The sequence below is a fragment of the Macaca thibetana genome, chromosome 5, assembly GCF_024542745.1.
Source record: "Macaca thibetana thibetana isolate TM-01 chromosome 5, ASM2454274v1, whole genome shotgun sequence".
NCBI lineage: Eukaryota > Metazoa > Chordata > Mammalia > Primates > Cercopithecidae > Macaca > Macaca thibetana.
The window spans coordinates 35,007,115-35,029,299 of NC_065582.1; the positions used below are offsets into that span (position 1 = coordinate 35,007,115).

The 22,185-nt window shown below is 38.7% G+C and overlaps 1 protein-coding gene, 1 long non-coding RNA gene and 1 other non-coding gene across 8 annotated transcripts in view; 1 reads left to right on the top strand and 2 right to left on the bottom strand.

Annotated features, from left to right (window-relative positions):
- Positions 1 to 13,196, bottom strand: part of RBM46 (RNA binding motif protein 46) — a 49,621-nt gene extending 36,425 nt beyond the window's left edge. For 3 of the 6 annotated variants that reach the window (XM_050791281.1, XM_050791280.1, XM_050791278.1), the window contains exon 1: positions 12,976 to 13,067. The gene's annotated coding sequence lies outside the window, so the exon portion shown is untranslated. Of the gene's footprint in view, positions 1 to 12,481; positions 12,591 to 12,975 lie in introns of those variants that run through there. The other 3 variants (XM_050791276.1, XM_050791279.1, XM_050791277.1) reach the window with 3 other exon arrangements.
- Positions 7,168 to 7,354, bottom strand: LOC126955903 (U2 spliceosomal RNA). The gene has a single exon (XR_007726184.1). It is a non-coding gene; the product is annotated as a U2 spliceosomal RNA (small nuclear RNA).
- Positions 13,197 to 15,999: 2,803 nt separating the features above from the next.
- On the top strand, positions 16,000 to 20,797 carry LOC126955088 (uncharacterized). The gene is made up of 3 exons (XR_007725808.1): positions 16,000 to 16,257; positions 18,176 to 18,234; positions 20,432 to 20,797. It is a non-coding gene; the product is annotated as an uncharacterized LOC126955088 (long non-coding RNA).
- Positions 20,798 to 22,185: the final 1,388 nt, after the last annotated feature.

The window sequence follows — 22,185 nt, forward strand, 5'->3', positions numbered from 1 at the left end:
TCAGCCTTGAACACTTTCTCTAGTACTCTAGTACCCACCGTAGCCTTGGCACACAGAAGGTACTCAATAATTATCCACTGGGAAGTCCACCAGAAGGGAAAACTTAAGACTTCATACACTGCTAGCGCGTATGCATTACTGAAATTATCCTTTTAGAGGGAAATTTGGTAACAGTTATCAAAATCTAAAATGCACATATACTTCATAATTACTAAAAATTTAACCTACAGATATAACTGCAAGAGTATACAAAGATATAAGCATAAGAATGTTCACTGAAACACTGTATATAGAAATAACAGTCTAGAAAATATCTAGCTGTTCTTCAGTAGAGGATGCATCAAAATCAGGATACGACTACACAAGGAACGTAGTTATGCAGCTGTTAAAGAATATCATAGATTTGCGTGTACTGATATGGAAAAATATTCAAGAAGTATGTGAGAAAGAGCAAGTAGGAAAATACATTTACTTTCATATCAACTGTCTATGTGTTGTTTTAAAGATACACATGTACACATTCATAGATGGCTGTGTAGGAATATAAAAATGTTGAAACAGGCCAGGCGCGGTGGCTCACGCCTGTAATCCCAGCATTTTGGGAGGCCGAGGCGTGCAGATCACAAGGTCAGGAGATCGAGACCACCCTAGCTAACACGGTGAAACCTCGTCTCTACTAAAAAATACAAAAAATTAGCCGGGCGTGGTGGCAGGCGCCTGTAGTCCCAGCTACTCCGGAGGCTGAGGCAGGAGAATGTCATGAACCTGGGAGGCGGAGCTTGCAGTAAGCCAAGATTGCACCACTGCACTCCAGCCTGGGCGACAAAGCCAGACTCCGTCTCAAAAAAAAAAAAAAAAAAATTGAAACAATTTACAAGGAACTTTACTGGTAGTTATCATTGGTGAGTAGGAATAAGGAGTCAAGTAACCTTTACTTCTCATTTTTCTGTGATTATCAAGAGCATATGCTACTTAGTTAAAATTAAAAGGCCCTTTCAGGGGTTTTCCAGTTCGTTAAAAATAAAATCTAAATTCTTTAGAAAGCCATAAGGATCTCTTAATCATCTCTCCCTCCAGCTTCATTTCTTATGATATGCCAACAACAATGCTGACCTATCTGCAAATTCTCAAATATGCCAGGTGCTCATATGTTCCTTTACATAAATTGTTCCTATAGTCCTTCTGTAATTTCTTGGCATTTCCTACCCCTAATATTCTCCAGGAAAGCCCTCCCTGACCTTCCCTCTCAACTCTAAATCGAGTATTCCCTTATATATACTTATATCCTTATATCACAGAATCCATTTCAGATGCTATGACTGTCAATTCCCTCTACCTCCCTCCTGCTACCAGACATTGAGAAGGGTCTAGCCTTTCATTTCTGAATCCCAAGCACCATGCAGACTTCCTGGCATATGATGAATGTTCATTCAATGAACGAGACAGAGAAGGAGAGACATCATGATTTAACTAAAAATAATGCAACTGTGTGGGAGACGACCTGAATTACAGTTGTTGGTCAGGAGACCTTCACTTTCCTAATCTATGAAATTCCATTTTATTTCTACATTTAATGATTTGGCATATTAAATACCACATATAATGACAGGCACTTTATATACATTATCTCATTTATTCTTTTAGTAATCCTGTATGTATTTTTCTTTTCCATTTTAAAAATACACAAATCGAGACCGAGAGAGTCATACTGCTATTAAATTGATAAGGTAAACATGGTATTCAAATTAGAAATCTGTTTGCCCAAATGCTGGGCTCCTAACCCCTACTTGTATTACCGTAATTTTAGATATTTAAAATTCACATCTCTGAAAAGCTATGTGATTTACTTGAGGTCATAAAACTTACAAATAGCAATGCAAGTACCTGAATCCAGATATTTTTCATAATTTTTTTTAGATTATAACATCAAATCAATTATTCATACCTTCTTTGAAAAACTATTGCATGCTTTTTAAAACAACCCAAACACTGTATTAACTTAGATGGAAAAGTTCAGCAACAAAACTTTTTGGAAAACCCTTAATAAAAATAATTTCAGATTTATTAAGAGATATTAAAAATCATCTAATTCAACCATCCACCTGATATGTGTATCCTCTTTATAATATTGCCACAAAGAAGATATTCATCTTATTTTTGATTCTTACAAAGAACTCATCCTCTAGAGCAACTAAACTTTGAATAACTATTTAAGAAAGTTATTTATTATAATGTATCATAATCTCTTTCCTGGTAACTTTCACATATCAATCCTGATTTTCACCTTCTGGCCACAGAGAACCTGCTTCTTTCACATAATGGCATTCAAAAGATGATTCAATTCCAAGTACCTGGGACTACAGTCATGCACCACCACACCCAGCTAATTTTTTATAGATATGGTGTTTCAACATGTTGTCCAGGCTGGTCTCGAACTCTTGGGCTCAAGTGATCCACCACCTTGGCCTCCCAAAGTGCTGGAATTACAGGCGTGAGTCACGGCACCTGACCTCATTATCAGCTATTTTAACCAGACACTTCCTAAACTGGCATCCCTTAAAACATTGTTCCAGAGGTGATTAACAGGTCTCCAAAATATGTTCCATGTCTAAACATATCTGGGAAATCATTACACATCCCTCTTAAAAGGATCATAATGATCATCTGTGTATTGAAGGCCAAGAAAAGTTTCAGTTAAAAAGAACTTTTCAGCTTTAATTCAAGTGTTTTGGCATGATACCCTAATTGTCCTTGGCCTATCTATTACGTTTCTTTTTTTTTTTTTTTTTTTTTTTTGAGACGGAGTCTCGCTCGGTCGCCCAGACTGGAGTGCAGTGGCCGGATCTCAGCTCACTGCAAGCTCCGCCTCCCAGGTTTACGCCATTCTCCTGCCTCAGCCTCCCGAGTAGCTGGGACTACAAGCACCCGCCACCTCGCCCGGCTAGTTTTTTGTATTTTTAGTAGAGACGGAGTTTCACCGTGTTAGCCAGCATGGTCTCGATCTCCTGACCTCGTGATCCGCCTGTCTCGGCCTCCCAAAGTGCTGGGATTACAGGCTTGAGCCACCGCGCCCGGCCTATCTATTTTCTACAGAACCACAGGAAAATGCTACTTAACTGTTTCTTATATGACATAGTTTATGTTCTCTCATTATCCTATCTCTTCTTCCTTCAAAAGTGTGGTTGGCCAAAATCAAAAACTCCAGCAGTACAGAGAAACAGCACAATGGTGTTCTACACAGCTGCATGCTATTGTCAGCTAAAATTCAGCATGCTGTCAACAAAAACCTCAAATCTGCCCTGCCCTATATCAAGTAACCAGATTTTAGAATCAACTTAATCTCATTTTATTAGATTCAACCTGCCAGTTCTTCCTACCTCCCGTCTGATCTTTTTAGTCACTTGTCCCATCAATGAAATGGCTAACTTCTCCCCCTTTTCCATGATAAAACTTTTCATGTTAGCAAACATTAAGAGCAACCTGTCCAAATATAAATAGAAAACTTCTTAAAACTTCCCTAGTCTGACCAGTAATAGAATTCTGCATTGTCTTAGTCAACATTGTGTCATAATTGTAATATCATACAATATCTACCCATGAATACAATCTGGGCCCTAAGAGTTCATTTTAACATATATTTACATTTGAAAAACGGGTATATGTGATATTCTGAAGAAACTCATTTTGCTTTTTTTTTTTTAAATTTATTTCCCTGAGGGGAATGCACTGTTCCTGGAGGTACTGCAATATCAAGTTGATGAGTGGAGTGGATGCAGCAAGCCTCTCCTTGCTCGAAAAATCCATTTAAGATTTGTCCTCAGCACAACATACCAGAATCTCTGGGACACATTTAAAGCAGTATGTTGAGGGAAATTTATAGCACTAAATGCCCACAAGAGAAAGCAGGAAAGATCAAAATTGACTAGCCAACACTGCAATTAAAAGAGCTAGAGAAGAGCAACCACATTCAAAAGCTAGCAGAAGGCAAGAAATAACTAAGATCAGAGCAGAACTGAAGGAGACAGAGACACAAAAAAACCCTTCAAAAATTCAATGAATCCAAGAACTGGTTTTTTGAAAAGATCAACAAAATTGACAGACCGCTAGCAAGACTAATAAAAAAGAAAAGAGAGAAGAATCAAATCGATGCAACAAAAAATGATAAAGGGGATATCACCACCAATCCCACAGAAATACAAACTACCATCAGAGAATACTATAAACACCTCTATGCAAAAAAAAACTAGAAAATCTAGAAGAAATGGAAAATTCCTGGACACATACACCCTCCCAAGACTAAACCCGGAAGAAGCTGAATCCCTGCATAGACCAATAACAGGCTCTGAAATCGAGGCAATAATTAATAGCCTACCAATCAAAAAAAGTCCAGGGCCAGACAGATTCACAGCCGAATTCTACCAGAAGTACAAAGAGGAGCTGGTATCATTCCTTCTGAAACTATTCCCATCAACAGAAAAAGAGGGAATCCTCCCTAACTCATTTTATGAGGCCAGCATCATCCTGATACCAAAGCCTGGCAGAGACACAACAACAACAAAAAAGAATTTTAGACCAGTATGTCTGACGAACATCAATGCAAAAATCCTCAATAAAATACTGGCAAATCGAATCCAGCAGCACATCAAAAAGCTTATCCACCATGATCAAGTTGGCTTCATCCCTAGGATGCAAGGCTGGTTCAACATACGCAAATCAATAAATGTAATCCAGGATACAAACAGAACCAAAGACCAAAACCACATGATTATCTCAATAGATGCAGAAAAGGCCTTTGACAAAATTCAAGAGCCCTTCATGCTAAAAACTCTCAATAAACTAGGTATTGATGGGACGTATCTCAAAGTAATAAGAGCTATTTATAAGAAACCCACAGCGAATATCATACTGAATGGGCAAAAACTGGAAGCGTTCCCTTTGAAAACTGGCACCAGACAGGGATGCCCTCTCTCACCACTCCTATTCAACATAGTATTGGAAGTTCTGGCCAGGGCAATCAGGCAGGAGAAAGAAAGAAAGGGTATTCAATTAGGAAAAGAGGAAGTCAAATTGTCCCCGTATGCAGACCACATGATTGTATATTTAGAAAACCCCATCATCTCAGCCCCAAATCTCCTTAAGTTGATATGCAACTTCAGCAAAGTCTCAGGATACAAAATCAATGTGCAAAAATCACAAGCATTCTTATACACCAATAACAGGGAGTCAAATCATGAGTGAATTCTCATTCACAATTGCTTCAAAGAGAATAAAATACCTAGGAATCCAACTTACAAGGGATGTGAAGGACCTCTTCAACAAGAACTACAAACCACTGCTCAACGAAATAAAAGAGGACACAAACAAATGGAAGAACATTCCATGCTCATGGATAGGAAGAATCAATAGCATGAAAACGGCCATACTGCCCAAGGTAATTTATAGATTCAACCATTGTGGAAGACAGTGTGGCGATTCCTCAAGGACCTAGAACTAGAAATACCATTTGACCCAGCCATCCCATCACTGGGTATATACCCAAAGGATTATAAATCATGCTGCTATAAGGACACATGCACACGTTTGTTTATTGTGGCACTATTCAGAATAGCAAAGACTTGGAACCAACCCAAATGTCCATCAATGATAGACTGGATTAAGAAAATGCGGCAGCCATACGTAGAAAGCTGAAACTGGATCCCTTCCTTACACCTTATACAATAATTAATTCAAGATGGATTAAAGACTTAAATGTTAGACCTAAAACCAGAAAAATCCTAGAAGAAAACCTAGGCAATACCATTCAGGACATAGGCATGGGCAAGGACTTCATGACTAAAATACCAAAAGCAATGGGAACACAAGCCGAAATTGACAAATGGGATCTAATTAAACTAAAGAGCTTCTGCACAGCAAAAGAAACCACCATCAGAGTGAACAGGCAACCTGCAGAATGGGAGAAAATTTTTGCAATCTACCCCTCTGACAAAGGGCTAACATCCAGAATCTCCAAAGAACTTAAACAAATTTACAAGAAAAAACCAAACAACCCCATCAAAAAGTGGGCAAAGGATATGAACAGACATTTCTCAAAAGAAGACATTTATGCAGCCAACAGACACATGAAAAAATGCTCATCATCACTGGCCATCAGAGAAATGCAAATCAAAACCACAATGAGATATCATCTCACACCAGTTAGAATGGCAATTATTAAAAAGTCAGAAAACAACAGGTGCTGGAGAGGATTTGGAGAAACAGGAACACTTTTACACTGCTGGTGGGATCATAAACTAAACTGGTTCAACCACTGTGGAAGACAGTGTGGCGATTCCTCAAGGATCTAGAACTAGCAATACCATTTGACTCAGCCATCCCATTACTGGGTATATACCCAAAGGATTATAAATCATGCTGCTATAAAGACACATGCACACGTATGTTTATAGCAGCACTATTCACAATAGCAAAGACTTGGAACCAACCCAAATGTCGATCAACGATAGACTGGATTAAGAAAATGTGGCACATATACACCATGGAATATTATGCAGCCATAAAAAAGGATGAGTTCATGTCCTTTGCAGGGACATGGATGAAGCTGGAAACCATCATTCTGAGCAAACTATCACAAAGACAGAAAACCAAACACCACATGTTCTCACTCATAGTTGGAATTGAACAATGAGAACACTTGGACACAGGGTGGGGAACATCACACACCGGGGCCTCTCGTGGGGTGGGGGGAGGGCAGAGGGATAGCATTAGGAGATATACCTAATGTACATGACCAGTTAATGGGTGCAGCACACCAACATGGCACATGTATACATATGTAATAAACCTGCATGTTGTGTACATGTACCCTAGAAGTATAATAATAATAAAAAAGAAAATATGGCACATATCCACCATGGAATACTATGCAGCCATAAAAAAGGATGAGTTCATGTCTTTTGTGGCAACAGATGAAGCTAGAAACCATCATTCTGAGCAAACTATCACGAGGACAGAAAACCAAACACTGCATGTTCTCACTCACAGGTGGAAACTGAACAATGAGAACATCTGGACACAGGGTGGGGAACATCACACACTGGGGCCTGTCTTGGGGTGGGGGGAGCAGGGAGGGATAGCATTAGGAGATATACCTAATGTACATGAGGAGTTAATGGGTGCAGCACACCAAAATGGCACATGTATACATATGTAACAAACCTGCACATTGTGCACATGTACCCTAGAACTGAAAGTGTAATAAAAAAACAAAAAGATTTGTCCTCAGAAGACATATCAGATATTAAACTGGTAATAACACATACTATACTTGATCTTGGCCAAAAGGCCAAGAAGCGATAGAAACTCACTTATTAAAAAATAATAAATATTAAAAAATAATAAAGCTGTATTATAAAGTTCTATCTCTGGAGAAGGAAAAAATGCTATTCAGCTTTCCTCCTTTCTTGTTCCTTTCAATATGATAAGTACTATCTCATTTATCTTTATATTGTTTTTATATTGTTTTAGGTTCTCATAATTTACCAACCTCACACATTTATTGTTTTGTTTTTGTTTTTGTCTTCCAAGAAGGAGTCTCGCTCTGTCACCCAGGTTGGAGTACAGTGACTCTCCTTCCTCAGCCTCCCAAGTAGCTGGGACTACAGGCACGCACCACCATGCCTGGCTAATTTTTGTATTTTTAGTAGAGATGGGGTTTCACTATGTTGGCCAGGCTTGAACTCCTGACCTCGTGATCCACCCACCTTGGCCTCCCAAAGTGCTGGGATTAAAGGTGTGAGTCATCGTGCCCGGCCTACTGTTTTTTTTTTTTAAGTGAAGATTTAAGATGAATATCCTCACACATTTATTAAATGGCAGAAATATAAAGTAGAAAATAATTTTTATCAAGGGAAAAGTCTTATGTCTGTATTATCAGCTGTGTATCTTACACTACACTTCATGGAAGATTTATGTGACACCAAATGCAACAAATAAAACAATGTACTATTAATAGATTCAGATAAAAGAAATGTTATTTTTTGTAATCAGAACCATCAAAAAGATAAAGACTGGCCAGGTACGGTAACCCATGCCTGTAATCCCAGCACTTTAGGAGGCTGAGGTGAGCAGATTGCCTGACGGCAAGAGTTTAAGACCAGTCTGGCCAACGTGGTGAAACCCTTCTATTAAAAACAAAAAATTTAGCCAGGTGTGGTGGCATGTGCCTGTAATCCCAGCTACTCGGGAGGCTGAGGCAGGGAATTCCTTGAACCAAGGAGGTGGAGACTGCAGTGAGCTGAGATCGTGCCACCGCACTCCAGTCTAGGGGACAGAACGAGACTCCATCTCAAAAAAAAAAAGGACTGACTGAGCAACCAACTTTCAGTCTTTTGTCTTTTAAAAAATTCAATGTTTTCTGTCACTATTCCTTTAAAAGTAAGAGCATTTTAATGATATAACTACCTTTCTCAATTTAACACTATTTCACTCTAGGTTTTGCCATATACCATTACTGAAGATTCTGTAGTAAGAAAATATTAGAACTGCAAGTGGACCTTAGATGACCTCCAATACTGTAGACAAGAAAACCAAAAGCAAATATGAAGAGTCCTGCTTAAAGTCACAAAATTAGTAATCGAAAAGACCAAGGGCCCAAAACCATGGAGCCTCAGAAATTCGTAACTCTGAACTCTCTTCCATAATTTAGTTTAGAGAGTCTTCAATGGCCTCGACATCCCACAGGACATCATACTGGCCCACTACACTAAAGATCATGTTGACACAATGTGAATAGGGAATTGTGAGATTTTTTAAACAGGCTACAGGAAAAACAGTGAGAGAAAAAACAAGAATCTACTTAAAAGGCTGTTGCAAAAGTAATCGCTGTTTTTGCCATTACTTTTAATGGCAAAAGCAGCGATTACTTTTGCACCAGCCTTAATATGGTTCTTTACATATGCTACTTACTGGTTATAGAAGCAATATATGCTCCCATTTTATCCAAAATGTAGAATTAAACTTAATAAACAAGACTTTTTTTTTTTTTTTTTTTTTTTTTAAACTACAATTCATGGCTAGCTCCAAATGGCTGATTTCTGCAATCCAACCCATCCCTACAATTACCTTACAGGCCTATTTTTGGGGTTAATTCATGTCTCTAAAGTTATATTTTTAAAGAGATTATCTAGGTTCTTATGTTGAAATAACAGGCCAATCTATACACATTAAAGGCTCCTTATACTAGAGAATGACTAGAAACATATGCTAGACTTTGTACATCTCAAGAAATCTCAATCAAAATATTATAAAAGCTTGAAATTACAGAAGTAAAAGACACACTCAAGAGTCACCAATCCTATACTCTTTAGAATAAAAAAGTGTTATCTCAAAGCCTCCAAAACAAACATATGCATGTGTATAATTCACAAGTTCAAAATTACCTAACTTTATCGTATTAATTTAACAAAAGTATATTTCTGAAAGAGGCAAAATTCAAGAATAGCCAGAGAAATACAATCAAATCTAAAACAAGCATACAATACATTCATTCTAAAATACTCCAGAATCAATCTGTTACCTAAATATCCAACAAAGCACATCTGTCCTATACATTAGAGCAAAACTGACATATCAATTGAGGCTTCCAGACTCAATTTGTCCTCTGCCACTTTCAGGTGTGGAGTCGCACTCCAAAGCATTCTAAAAAACTTGTTTCCTTTCCCTGTTGACCCAAGTAATCCAAGTAAGGAGGGATCCTGAGTAGGAGAATGACAAAAATGGTTTTGCAGACAAAGTGGGAATGAGAAATTAAAAGTTGTGCCATATTTAACTCCAGCTTTCAGATATGTATTTTTTTCCCTAAACTGTGGACTTTCAAAGATTCCTCTCTAGCTCACTTTCAAAAGAAAAAAAATAGAAGAAAGGAAAAAAAACCTCTCTAAGGTATGAAGCAAAATGCCAAGACAGGATAGCAAATCATAAGTTATTGAAGTAACAATCCGAATCAAGCCTTTGTCTTTAAGTGCTCACTATATCTCCTTTAATTTTAACCTTCTTAATAATTATCAAAAATATGCATTTTCAAATTTGTACTGCCTTTCAAAAATAGAAAGAATATTAATAAAAAAATGACAAGCACAATTTAGGAAAATATTCATGAAAATTATTTAAAGGAACTGTGTCAGCTGTATTAAAACTACAATTGAAACTTCATCTTCCAAGTTACTGTAAAAATTCAGAAAGCTGTGAAAGTGAACATTATATAATCTTACTGTTGGTTTTAAAAACTCAATGTAATAATGAAAAAAAAAAAAGAAGATGAAAATGTGCCTTTATAGAGGCACATTAAATCTTTATGACATTCCTTGAATTACATGGTACTAAACTCCTCATTTGTTTGTTCAGTTGTCATTGAGTATAGCACATGGAAACCACGGTTGCCAGGTCAATGGAGGTTTTCCGTTTGTTTTTAAGCAGCAATTCGTTTTACTGACAGACTGCACTACAGCCAACATGGTTGGAAAATGAGAAGAGTTCATCAAAATTGTGTGGATACGGAAGTCTAAAGTTATTTTGAAATAAATGTAGATGGATCAGTGTAGATGGATCAGTTGAATTCCATCTTAAGTTGTTTTTATTAAAGAATGAGAGTACATTTTATTGCTAGAAGTTAAATATATAATGGATAAGTTTTAATATTAAGTTTAAATTTGGAATGACTTAAAACTTGAGCTACTTTAAAAAACTGTAACTAATACTTTTAAAAAATATTGCTTTGAACACGAAGGTGTATATGCTCTTTGAATTCAGGATAAAGATATCTACATATTCTTGTCCAAATTAAGTGTACCATTCTTCACACAAGGTCTTTCATAATCTGTTATTTTAAATCTGTTACCAATCTGAACACAGAGATCATATTTTCTTGCCTCATCAACCTTCGGGTAGTAAAATGAGAAATGATATTCGGCATTAATATGCAAATCTGGGCAATTTTTACAGCAATTACTTGATTTGTATTCAAACTCTACTTAAACTGACATGTCTTCCTTCTAACAATAAAATAACACCATTAAACCTGAGGCTTAATTTCAGTCCATAAACTGGCTTTGCTCTCGTTATCAATAATTCTTATTTCATGATATATCCAGTAATGCACGTTTTAAGTGTTGATATGTATATTTGGCAATAATATTCAAGTCCATTACTCCAATCTAAGTGAAAATTAGCAATCAAAGCAGTGCCTTAAGCAGAAAGCATTAATATTTAGTGACTGCAGCACTAATAGTCATCTTTGTCTATAAAGATGCAAACAAATTTTATTAACAATGCAAACAGATGCAGACAGATGCAAACAAAGTAGAATGTTTTAAATGTGTGCCCTGAAAACAAATCTATCATGAGACCCCCATAAGGAGATCCAAACGGAAGTCTGTCAAACTGTATATACATTATGGTGATTCTTGCAATGAAAATATCTTCCCATTATTTAAATAAGCAAAATTCTACCGACACTTGAACATGACCTTTATATGTTATTCTCCTTATACATGCAACATATCCTGCTTCCTGGTTATAACGCCATTCTCAAACACAAAATCAGGCCAATTTTAGAGGCCAAAACTTAGAAAAAAACTCCCACGCCTGTAATCCCAGCACTTTGGGATCTCGAGGCGGGTGGATCATGAGGTCCAGAGAGCGAGACCATCCTGGCCAACATAGTCTCTACTAAGAATACAAAAATTAGCTGGGCGTGGTGGCGCGCGCCTGTAGTCCCAGCTACTGCCGGAGGCTGAGGCAGGAGAATCACTTGAACCCGGGAGGCGAAGGTTGCAGTGAGCCGAGATCCTGCCACTGCTCTCCCGCCTGGGCGACAGAGCGAGACTCTGTCTCAAAAAAAAAAAAAAAACAAAGAAATCTAAAAAACTCCTTATGATATTTCCTCTTTGATATCTGCCTATATTAGGATTACCATATAACGTAAAGGTTACGGGAAATTTATCAAGAATGTAAAGACAGTTAAAGCTTAAAGAACTTAAATATTACCTAAGCTAAATTTACACAGGAGAAAATTGGTGCCCATATAAATCAAGGAGCTTCGCAACGTCTCAGAATATTAACGCCAGGATTATTAAATCCCGCGCCTCCTGACTCCGGGTTCTGCGATTTTTCCAGTAGCTCAAAAGAAACATTTTTAAATTAGTGGTTTAAAAACTACCAGATGTCAGGAAACAAAGGTGGTGCCACGACGCGTACTGCCGTCCGTATGTCGGGAGACTGGCGAGCTATCTTCCCTGAACACCCGCGGCCTTCCACTGCCCACAGCCCAGCACACAGGAGGTACTCGGGGAAGAGACAGAAAAGAGACAACGGCAGAGGAAAGTACGAGGCTAAGCCCCGTCTAGAACGCCATGAAAACGACGAGGAACCTGCTAAAGCTCACCCAACCTGAATTCAATTCTGAAACGAGACTGCTTAATCTCACCCAGCCGTCGGGACGCCCCAGACGGCGTCCCAAAGCCTCCAGGGGACGCGCGGGCCCAACAGCTAGGCGGCGGCCCGGGCCTGCAGCGGTCGTTGGTCGTCGGCTGGAGCGTGTCAGGAGAACACGGAAGGCAGCATAGGTGGGAAGCGGCCGGAAGGCAGCGGGGGAGAGCGGAAATAAGGCGGAGAGCGCACGGCGCCGCGGGGCGGAAGAAGCCGCCAGACGCGCCAAAGAGACTGGCCGCTGGGCCCTCACCATGCAGCGCCTGGGTGACTGCGAGGGCGCCTTCCGGCAGGATGCTGCCGGGGCGGGAGGCAGCGTCTCGGACACTTGCTCTCCCACTGCTCGACGGGGCTGGGGAAGGACGCGGGGTGAAGCCCGCAGCCACCGCCTCCAGCCCCCACTGTGTATTTGCCCTGAGAATGAGCCGGGCACTGTCTCCAGCCGTTAGCAGTGGTTTGGTAGTGACCCCGTTTCCCCTTTCCCCTCCTCACCCCTTGGGGTCTCCAAATGTTGGTCCTAAATCTCGGGGACCAACGACCAAAAACTGCCGCCACCGTTTAGGGGACCAGTCGGTCAGAGCGGGGGGTCGCCGCAGGGGGAGGGGGGCCCACCAGGAGCGCTCGCGCTAGTCCTCGTGTCTCCACTCGTTTCCCAGCGCGCACCGCGCGCAGTGGCCTAAGCAGCCCCACGAGGAGTGGTGCCTCGGCCAATCAGGAATTAGCTTCGGGGCGGGGCGAGGAGGGGAGAGTGGGGGTAAAGTTTAAATGAGGCTCTTGGGCTAGTAGAAGTGCTTGGAGTGACAGGCAGTTCGAGCAATTGGGGTGAAGAGAGCGGTTTTTAGGGTGTGGGTGGGCACGGAATAATAAATGAAGGTCCTGCTTGCATTGTTTAGGTGTTTGAAGACAAGGGCTATAATGTGAAATTCCGTAGTTAAGAGAAAACATACATGCATCGTAATGGTTCTTTTTCTTGTTTGATGTAGTTTTCTTGTCTTAAACTGCTAGTTTGACGCAAAACAACCACGTATATCCGGTAGACCTTTGAAATTAGGGGCTGGGGGGAGGTGGGTTATAAAGCTAAAAGATGGATTTGCAAATAGGACTAAAAGTATAAAGTATAAGTGATTTAAATGACTAAGAAAATGGGTTAAATTAGGAGACCTAGCAATAGGCCTGATGCTGCCACTAATCAGCTTGCAGACATATTTGGCAGAGGCAAACTGCCGAACTGGGTTCTATGCTCCTGTAAAACCAACTTTCACAGATAGGGTTGTTTGGCATTCTGTATGCATAACTTCAATTTTGCTTCCTTTGAAGACAGCTCGAGATTGAATGCAGACAAGGAAAGAAAAAACCACCTTCAGGAACCAACTGTTTATAGATAATATTAGATTCATGGAATATTAGACAATAAAGAACCTAGCTCATGTAGATTCGCTAACAAGGAACTTCTTGCGCAGAATAATCACCGAGTAACACAGGTCTCCTTATTCCCAACCTCAAGGTTATTTCTTCCACATTAACTACTAATGTATTTTCTCCATATGTTCAAGGAACTAATGAATGTCTACCGATTTAAATTTTGTTGACAAAGTTTATTTTTAATTTTTAAATATACTACAACAGCGAGGAATTAGCAGGGACTTTGGAGCCAGAGAGACCCTGTTTAAAGTGGGGATTGTGAGGATAAAATAATAAATGATATTAACAAATATTGAGCACTTTTAGATGCCAGAAACAATCCTAAGGGCTTTTCGTATTTTCATTTAATTCTCACAATAACTTTGGTAAAGTTACTAGCCCTACTTTGCAGATGGGGAAACAGATGCAGAAACTGTAAGTAGTTTGGACAAAGTCGTATAGCAAGTAAGTGGCTCCAGTTTGAAACCTACAGACATAATTACTATACTATACTGTCTCAAAATATGTCCAGAAACAAGTGGAAAACTTGGCATAATACTAGATGCACACTGGAAGCTCAACAAATATTTTTTGTAAGCTGTCTGCCCTTTAGTCAATGAATACAAATGTCATTTTATATAAGATGTGTGCATTCAAAATAAAGCAACTAGGAAACCTAGACTGATAGACCTGGTTGGCTTTGTTTGACTGTCACCAATTCTCTACCTCGGAAACTGTGATTGTTATATTGATTACTATTTGTTGCTGCTCTTTTATTTCTCCAGAAAAAGATTCTCCGCATTCTTCATTTTCATGTCGGTACCTTCTCAGTTCCCAGTAATTAATTCTAAATACGTGTGTTTAAGGTGAAACTAGCTGAAATGAGGTTAGGCATATTACTGTAAATTTAAAACGAGTAATTTCTAGGAATTGCTGTAAGATCCTTAAGGAGTCACTAGGTGGAGATGTTGTGAGGTACAAAGATTGTTCTTGGAAATAGCCTGAAGGATTGTTGAACATTGCTGGTTTTCTTGTTTCACTTTTTTCTTTTTTTTTTTTTTTTCCTCAAGTATAAAGAAAACCAAATAGACAAGGGCTTCTCAACAGGCATTATAGTCAGACCATAGAACCTTGCCATAGATGAGACAGTGTTGTTTAAAGACCCTTCCCATACTTAACATTGTATGTCATTTTGGTTAGATTTCTTCTAAGATTTTATTATCCAAAAGTTTATTAATAGGTATACTTTTCAAATGCTATAAAAACTAATTTCTGCGTGTACAATTAAAGAAATGGCCTTTAACTTTATTTCTCAAGGCTGCCAGAGAAAGAGATCCAAAACACTTTTATCAGCTAGAATTCTTCAGTAACAGATTCCAAATTAGGATTTGTTTTAAGATTATTTGAGCTTATGGGAAAAGGTAATCCAAATGAGTAAGAAGGAAGAAGATCAGCAATGTAAAGGTGTTTGTGACTAAAAAGAAAAGTTGAAAGATACTTGGCATATGAGGGAGAAAATAGAAGGGGATCTCTGCAAACACCAGAAAGAGAAATAATAGTGACTGTGTGACAAGGGAAGTAAAAGTTATCAATAAAAAATTGGAAGGAGCCGGGTGTGGTGGCACACACCTGTAGTCCTAACTACTCTGAGTTAGGCTGAGACAAGAGGATTGCTTAAGCCCAGGAGTTTGAGGCTGCAGTGAGCTGTGACCGTGCCACAGCACTCCAGCCTGGATGATACAGCGAAACCCTGTCTCAGAAAAAAAAAAAAAAAAAAAAAAAAAAAAGGAAGAGATGCAAAATACAAGTGGTTAAAAATAGTCTGAATACGTGTATTTTCCCCATATGAAATGCAAGCTTTTCTATTACTTGGAAGTTATTTTCATATACATTCTGCAAAATACAACCCCCCACAAAGGAAAGAGAAGCAATAGGAAATCTTTAAAATGTTTCAAATCCAACTTAGTCCTCTGTTCCATAGAAACGAGCCTGTGCAGTGGTCTGGTTTATTTTCCATGTGTTGGAGCTTCTTCAGCTTCCTTTATCACTGTGGCAGTGATGACTCAGATCCACCAAAAACATGGCAACTACTTGCATGTTTATAGAATTAATGATCTGTAGCACATCACTCAGGAGCAAGGAACTCTTTAATGTGGTGACTCTTCAACTGAAATATCATCTCAAACCTGTTTTGGAAGTGTGGATTTGGGGTTTTGTTTTATTTTATGTGTGTAGTAAGTATGTTTATTCTAATTCACTGACCCTTACTTTCTTATCCTAGTTTAATGCATTCTGCCTGACAGACGAATTTGAATTTTTCATTATACTGGAAGGTGAGCATCAGCACCAAGATGACTCTATGTGGCGGGACAGGTGCGTTAACATTGCTTTTTTCCAGTTATGGTGATGAGCCATATTTACATCCTGTCAGTGTACCTCCTATGATTAACACTTCCCAAGGCAGCAAATCAGAACTTGAGATCTTCTTCACATGTAGCTAATGGCCTATATATGGACCAAACCCATGACCAAGGCCTCAGTTAACGTAGGGGCAAACTAAAGGAAGTACTTGTAAAGCTAACCCTTTTCAGATTGGTATTAGTTGTTAGTTAACATCAGGATACACTTATCTAATTATTAAAAATAAATACTTAAATAAACCACAATAATAGAAATAGGTGATGCCCGAGGAAATATGCTTATTTTTCCCTGAGAGATCTAGGATTAACTCACAACATAAGAAACTAATATATGTAATAAAAAAAAATAAGTTTCTGATAGTGACGACTGATTAAAAGTTTAACCACTTTGGTTGAGAGAGAATGTGATTAAATCTTTCCTGTCTCATCTCACTGGATAAGTTTGGTAGCATGCTTCCCTGGGTAACAAGTTACAATGAAAACTAGAGCTGTAAGGCACCTTAGCAACCATTTAGCTGGGAAAGCTGAAATTAACTTGCCCCAAACCAAAAAGCCAGTTAGCAGCAATACTGGATCTCCAGCTCGTCTCTTCTAACTTTCATTCTGACACTCTGGTTCTCCCAGAAACTTTTAAATTGCTTTTTAAGTTTTTTTAAGCCATCATAAATATATTCCATGAAGAAAACTATTTTGGTTGAGGACAACAAGGCCAGCATTGGTTCAGGCACTTAGGTACACCTGGCCATGAAGGATGTGTGAGGCAAAGCACTTTCTTAGAAATGACATTTCTCTCTTAGCACTCAATGGATGGCATCTTCCCTAGATGATTCTAGCTGTGACATTTTAACTCTGTCATTCATCACTGCAGAGGAAGCAGAGAGAGACTCCTGCTTGGTGCCCAAGAGGGCACTTTGCTTGCATTTCTCAAATGCAGGAAAGAAGGAAAGTCCATGGAACTCGAAGGGGAAGGAGGAATGCCATTATGACCCATAAGGCGGTCTGGGTTCTAAACTAAGCATCAGCTCTTTCTAATGAATCACTGTATCTCTCTTAATTTGCATTGGTCAGCTTGTATGCACAGTCACTGGGGCATCCCTGAAATCACTGGCTTTTTATGTTTTACCACCTTTTACTTATTCCACTCCAATTCTGATTCTTACTAAATTAGATGCATTTCTCTCAACCTGTGTCTTAACAACACTGAATTACTAAACCCTTCTGATGGAAAAAAAGAAAAAAGGCCAAAGAGCTATCTTGTTCTGCTGTGAGAATAATTAATTCAAATGTAAACTTTTGAAACATCTACAATCTGTAATTCTGGTTTTCATTAAGACTGCATCCTGTAGCCCTATGTATGTGGGGCAGGCTAACCAGAATGATTTAGAACTTCTTCTCTGGTGCAGTCCGGTAGCTCTGTGTAGAGCCAATAGAGGTCTTTAGTTCTATTAATAAATGTTATTCTATGAGATAGAATAACTCTGTAGTATGTGTTTAGTGGGGTAAAGATTGGGTGAGTAGAGGTTCAAGGGTTAAGAAGGGGAGTGATAAGTGGAATGACTATAAGATGTAAATTCAGAATGATTGCTTTGTTTAAGAACAGATATCAATGACATAAAATTACATTAAAATTTTACATAGCTTTATTTTTTCTTACTACTTATTTACTAAATGTAGCAAATAGTTACATATATTTTATAGTTTATAGGTGTAGAAAAGCCTCATATATATGTTACATGCAGAATAGTGTAATGTAAAAAAACAAACACTGGAATTAGAGTCAGAAAAGCTATATGAAAATTTCAGCTCTTCTCTTGCCTGGTTGTGCATAGCCTTAGTCAACTCCCATAACCTCTCTGATCTTGTTTCCACAGTCGTAAAGCGAACAGAAACCAGTTCTCTCACAGGTGTGGAGGATAACAGGAAATAGCAGGTGAAAATACTACGCGCTGTACTAGCCACTTCATTGTTGGCATGTGAGATTTTTAGTGTCTCTTGAATTGTTTGTTTACAATAATTTTAGAAATTTAAAAAGTAAAGTACCACATACTTTATCATATCCCAAAATTTACTATTGTTAACATATGGTCATATTTGCCTTTTTTTTTTATTAAAAGAAAGTGTATAGACCACATATGATAACATTAGACTCTCCCTTTGGCTGTCATCCCTAATCCCATTCACTCCCTTTTCCCATTGATTCGTTCATTTATTCAACATGTATTTACAGTGTGCCTACTATGTGCCAGAGGGCCTACTGTGTGCCAGGCACTGTGCTGGTTGCTAGGATGGGATTTATGTTGATCAAGACAGACAAAAATTATTCTCTTCACTTTACTCCAGCTACACCAACTCCTGAGTGTTTCTCACTGTACAAGGCACAGTTCTGTTTTGGAACTAATATTCTTGCTTTTCCAAGATCCTGGAATGTGCTTCCTCTGCATAGTCAAGTAGCTGGCTATTTTGCTTTTTTAAAGGCTTTATTCAAATTTCACTTCCTCAGTAAGACCTTCCATGGCCATATTATATTAATAACATCCTTCTTCTGCATCACACATACAAGGTCTATCTCTGCATTATTTTTCTCCACAGCGCTTCTCACATCTAACTCTCTATATTTCATTTATCTTATTATCTGTCTCCCCTACTAAAAATAGGACCCAAGAGGGTGGAGATTTTTGTCTATTTTATTCATCACTTTATCTCCAATGCCCAGTACAGTTCCATTGATAATTATTTGTCAAATGAATGAAGGAATGAAAAATCAGAGCAGTTTATTTTCCTCCCGAATTTTAATCCTCGAAGTGACCTAATGAAAGTTTAATTCCTATGTGATTTCCCAAATTACTAATATATAGACATCATTTCCATTTTTCTGCTTCTACAGAAAAGTTAGAATACTTAACTTTCAAAATAGGAGTGGAATGACATTTGTAATGTCGAGAATTTAGAGAAGTCTTTGCTAAAGTATGTTGAAATCGATGGGCATGTGACTCTAAAATTAGGTTTTAGACAGTCTGTGCGGCTCTCATTAATTTATCCCTTGATGGAAATTATGGTGAAGCTTAAATTCCTGCAGATCCCAAAGGAAAATTTTCAGCCAGCCTTCTCTTTAACCTCTGGAAGTATTCTTAACTGGCACAGAGGACTTCATCTTCTTCATCACTGGAAGAGTGGTTCAAGGGCGTATTCAACATTGCTCAACAAATCTGGAACTTTCTGATTGCTGAACGTGATAGCAAGTCTAATGAGTTGTACTTTAAAACAGTTTTTGAAAAGTGATAAGGTGGAAATACAGTGGCCTTTGGAATGAGACAGGTCAAATGCTGTTAGTGTAACTTCGGACATGAATTATTTAGTTTCCTGAGTCTCCACTTTTACATCAGTCACTTTTTTTTTTTTTTAAGCAATATTGTCTACCTTGTCTGATTGTTGTCTGGAATAAGTAAGATACTGTGTCAGTCATGATGGGCAGGTTATGCTGCAATAATAGACAGTTCCACAAAATCCAGCTTAAAACAACAAAGTGTATTTCTCTCTGGAGCTGTGGTATCTGTAGCTCTGATCCCAAGCAGTTATCCTTCAGCTCTTTACTCAGGAATCAAGACTGATGGAGCATCACTGGTTGTTACGTTGCAGGTTGCCATGGCAGAGAGAAAGGAGACTCTGCAGGATCCTGCATGGGCAAGTCAGTGCTAGGTTCTAAAATGGCAAGTCTTTTTCAGGTACAGACTGTGATACAGGTGGTGGTCAATTTCAGATTCACCATATATTCTAAGAAGTTGGTGCAGGGTCCTCCTCTCCCTCATGCAGGTTACCTTCTGGGACATTCCAGCATCTGCAGGGCCCTTAGGATTACATGTACCCATGTACCTGCCCCTTTCTGGCATGGAACCTGAGAATGGACAATCATAGTCTGGTGGATGATCAGCCCATCTTTGATCAACTTCCAGATCTGCTGGCTGTTTGGTTGGTTTCACTGGGATCCTATGAGGCTTTTTTGTCATGGCAGAGGATGCTGGAGGCAAGCCTCTTCAGTTTCCTGAGCAATATGCACGGCTGTGCCCACAGTACTCAAAGAAAAATAACATACCTGATTTTTTTCTCTTAAAAATTACATTATCTTTTAGATAAATGAGAATCAAGCAGATTCTCCTGGAACACATCCACAGGCTGAAGGCAGAGAAGGCCTACAGGAAGCCACTGGCTAACCAGATAGGCCCCCAAGATTAAGACCAAGGAAGTACAGGAGTGCCCTGAGGAGCCGCTTCAGGCCAAGAAGGAGGTAACCAAGACTCTGTCCAAGCAGGAAGAGATCAAGTCGTGAAGGTCCCCCTCTCTTACGTAAGCACAGTGGTTGATATAGTTTGGCTCTCTGTCCCCACCCAAATCTCATTTCAAGTTGTAATCCCTGTGAGTCGAAGGAGGGTCCTGGTGGCAGGTGATTGGGTCATGGCGGCAGTTTCCCCCATGCTGTTCTCATGATAGGGAGTTCTCACAAGATCTGATGGTTTAAAAGTGGCAGGTTCCCCTGGGCTCTCTCTTTCTCCTGCTGCTTTGTGAAGAAGGTGCTTTCTTCCCCTTCATCGTCTACCATAATTGTAAGTTTCCTGAGGTGTCCTCAGCTATAGGGAACTGCAAGTCAATTAAACCTCTTTTTAAAATAAATCACCCAGTCTCAGGTAGTATAGCAATGTGAAAATGGGCTAGTTATATCTATCAGTCACTCAGTAAAACAGGCCTTCATTTGCCATAAGAAAAAAGATAACGTTGTAATTAGCCAAATAAATGTATGTGTTGGATTTTGTTTTAATAAGGCACGTGTGAGTTGATTATGTACCATTTGTTGTCATGTCTGAACACAGCCTCGTGTGATATGTATGCACAAGGTTAAAAAAAGCACAAAACCTAGATACTGTTTAGGCTGAGAACTAGAATGACCACAGTGGGGGTCAGCTTCTCATCTGTGGGGTGGACACTGTCGGGTAAAGTTATTAAGAAGTCACTCAGTAAAGATTTAACACTAGATTTGTCTTTACAGTAGAAACTTACCTCACCAATTCAGATTAAAAGGAGGAAAAGAGATTTTATCTTGAGAAAAAATTAAAGTATTTTATATGTCCAGACTAACAATAAGCATTTACAATTTTATACAGAAATTTGAACAATAAATTCTGACCAAATGGCTTCTTTTGAGAACAGATTTATTGAATACATAAGAGTGATTTACAGTTAGCATACTTGCAAGTAAATGGGTATAAATAAATGACTTTTTAAGGAAGTGTTTGGGATCCTTAAACAATTGTCTAAAGTAATTTAAATATTCTGTCTTATACCCTTGGGCATGCTACTGATTTTTTAAAACTCTTGCAGAATTAAACCTTAGCCCATCCCTGTCAGGCATGTCACAAAATACAAATTGTTGAGGTCTGAATTAATGAGACTTTAGGTATATCAGTACATAATTTAAAGCCATTATGTTACCGGTGTTAATAGTGACAAGGGAATAAGCAAATTGAATGTGTTACCAATTGTTAATTCATACTGAGGTTGCCAATTTGCAGATTAAGAACTTAATAGGGGAAGTAGGAATTTAACACAATAGGAGAAGATACTGTATGAGTTCTTTTATTTTTTCCCTTTCCCATCTCTTATGATAGATTTATTAATTTTCTGCTGATATGAAAATTATATATTCTATTTGACTAACCCTCTACAACCTATACCTATCAACATTTGTGATTTCTTTCTGATTAAGACAGGGACTTCAGAACTCTGTCAGTTCCCTCTTTTCTTCCACTCTTCCCCAGTCAAACTACACACGCCTGCTTTGTTGCTGTTATGTGGAATTTTAGTTTCGGATCGTGTCACACACACACACACA